Source organism: Diceros bicornis, chromosome X, assembly GCF_020826845.1.
Source record: "Diceros bicornis minor isolate mBicDic1 chromosome X, mDicBic1.mat.cur, whole genome shotgun sequence".
Lineage (NCBI taxonomy): Eukaryota > Metazoa > Chordata > Mammalia > Perissodactyla > Rhinocerotidae > Diceros > Diceros bicornis.
The window spans coordinates 72,872,991-72,876,277 of NC_080781.1; positions in this window are offsets into that span (position 1 = coordinate 72,872,991).

Here is a 3,287-nt window from a genome sequence, read left to right on the forward strand (position 1 = left end):
AGACGTAGAACACTTACGTAGGCGTTTAGTTCAGTTCAAGGCACTGTGCTAGCATGGGAACTCTCAGGTTAATAAATCAGAGTACTTGTTTTCAAGAAGCTAATAATTTATCCAGGGAGATAGATATATAGATTATACCAAGACACTGGATGTAGAGGGAATTTTGAGAACTTTTTACCTCAAACCAGGAAACGCACTATGGTGGTCCTTCGATATAACCTAAGGGTTTTGGTTACAGACTATCCAAAGCACCTCCTTCATAAGTTAATCTTCTGTAAGACAAATCTACAGCAGGGAATCCTGGAGATAGAAATACCTCCAGGCCTCATTGAATCATATTGTCCTCCTTCATTTGATTTTTTCCTTCAGGATATGTTGACTTTACTTTCAGATTCAACGTTTGAGACATTTTTGTGTCATTTTATGGGAGTGGCAGCCTGATATCTTGTGTCTAGCATTGACCCTCTGCCTTTCTCTGCAACCCTCGTACAACTGCCAAGGAAGATATGTTCTCTGTCTCAGTGGTTGCCATGGGACTGTTGGCCCCACTGAGCAGGTGTGCTCCTTGTAAATTGATTTCTCTCCAGCACCCAAGATGGAGGAGCTCTGTTGTTGAAACGATAAGGGTTTCCTGTCCATCATGGTGCCTTCTCTTGAACCTTCCTGATCACTGTTGACCTTGTATGCTGCTTCTTGCTCTCCTCACTTGTTCTTCATCCTGAGTAACAGCAAATAACACTCGAACTCGACACCTGCCCACTCCAATTTCAACACATTTTCCTGCTTGTCACAGCCAGTGGTAAAACTCTCATCTTTGCCCCCTCCCAGTTTCCTACCCCAGAATGAGCTGCCCTGGTACCTGTCTGATTGGATTGACATATAAGTAGGGTGTCCTTGAATCCTTAAACTCAGTAGAGACAAAATAAATTGACAATAGTCAATTTGCATAGACTATTTCTGGAGCTTACATTTTTGAGCTGTCAAAAGCTCAAAGCTTCCCTATGATTAGTGAAGATATAAAGTATTCTGAGTTGGAGTAACAGAAACATCCTGGGACCCTGGAAACTTTCCATGAAGGTGCTTGCAATGTTGAATATGAACCCAATCTCTAATCACAGCTCATTATTATTGCAGTATATCTTTTTCACTTAATTTAATAAACTGCCTTTCTTTTGGAAATGGAGATTTTCAATAAAAGGAGAGTTGGTGCACACAGGCATTATGGGTGATAAAAGAGACACATGTGCTGAAGGATTGAAAGGCTCCATTCTCACAAGTTGTGTGCCTTGGAATGGGGCTGAGCTCTTGATCCAGGGTGGAATTCCCCGACAGACACTGATGGAGTGGGGACACCTGTACTTGTTTTCACAGAGGAAAAACCATCCCCTTCTCTGCATCAGTACCTGTTTACCTGACTCCCCCTTTTGGTGTGTTAGTACAAACTTTGTCACATTAAGGCTGGGTTATAACTTCTTCCTCTCTCAGGGAAAAACTTCATGGGCTTCTTGCCCTGAATGAACTAGACATTTCAGTGTAAAACCTGAGAAGCCTCTGGGGCACTGGGAAACTGGACAAGTCATTCACCTTCAGGTACTTGGAATAACTGGAGTGGATATTTCTCAAGCCCTTACCACCTTCTAGATTATGTGATTAGGAGTTGTTACTCCACTGCCTACATATATTGTATTGTTTTTGTGTGTGTGAGGAGGACTAGCCCTGAGCTAACATCCGATGCCAATCCCCTCCCCTTTATTTTTGTGAGGAAGATCGGCCCTGAGCTAACATCTGCCAATCTTCCTCTTTTTGCTGAGGAAGACCGGCCCTGGGCTAACACCTATGCCGATCCTCCTCCACTTTATATGGGATGCTGCCACAGCATGGCCTAACAAACTGTGCATCGGTGCGTGCCGGGATCCGAACCGGCAAAACCTGGGCCACTGCCGTGGAGTGCGCGCACTTAACCACTTGCATCAGTGGGCCGGCCCTCCTTTATTTTTTTTCTTGAGGAAGAGTGGCCCTGAGCTAACATCTGTGCCTATCCTCCTCTACTTTACATGGGACGCCGCCACAGCATGGCTTACCAAGCAATGCGTCGGTGCGTGCCCGGGATCCGAACCTGCAAACCCTGGGCCGCCGAAGCGGAGCAAGCATACTTAACCCCTTGCGTCACTGGGCCGGCCCCCTACATATATTGTATTTTGTTTTTCTTTAGAAAAGTGATTTTTTCCTTCTATCCATTCAAAATGTTTTTGCCTATGTTATCAATTCATCAACAGTAATGATCAGATTTTCTAAGTTGATATAAGACATTATTCCTGTTCTGCAACCTGGCATAATCAGATTGACAACAGTAGCAGGTGCTGCACAATTGGATGACAACACTCAGTCTTTAACTCAATAACAACATGATTAAATACACTTAATGGTTATATAACATGGTGAATATGGAAAACTTAACAATGTAAGACCAAAACCATGTTCCTCTTTTAACATGCTGAAGTTAATGTTCCCCTTTTAATTTGAAGGGAAAATGAGAATTAGTCATGAAAAGAAGCATGAAATGAAAGTCTTTGTGATTAGCCCACAGTTGAAAACATATCCAAATAATGGCTTTTAGGACAGTCTTTCTTCCTATTTATGAATAGGAAACATATTCCCTTTGTATTATTTCTCATTACTTGGGGTTTAACACTGGAAGAAGGAAGACATTTTTATAGCATCAATTTTATTTCAGATGCCTAGGAACTGTGAAAGAGCAGCTATATTTTGCTGCTTTTCTTAAACATCACATTTCCTTAATTGCAATGCAGATTTCCAATTTGTACCTCTGGGATTTGGAGGAAACATTCAAATACTAAAATTCCATTGTTTCTGGGAACTATTAAGATCATTTTTTTAAAAAATTGAGCAATAGTACAATATAGATTTGGATAGGTTGTATAGATCTTAAGGTACTTTGTTCAAACTCATATTTTTAAAGAAAAGAAAATTGAGGCCAAGAGAAATTGAGGAAGTTGTCCATGATCACAAGGATAGTTAATAGCAACACCAAAACAACAAATTAATCAGCAAATGCACATTGAGACCAGCTAAGAGCTAGAACCCACTGTGTACAAATTTGTTCTCCTGGATTCTATATGGCTAAACCTACTTTGATGGCACAATATCATTCTACAAAGTAACGTGACCCAGGAAGGGGCAGAGCAAGGGGAACTGACTGGCTGAGCACCTACTATGTGCCCAGCATTGTACTGGGCACTTTACAAACTTTGCTTTATTCAATTATC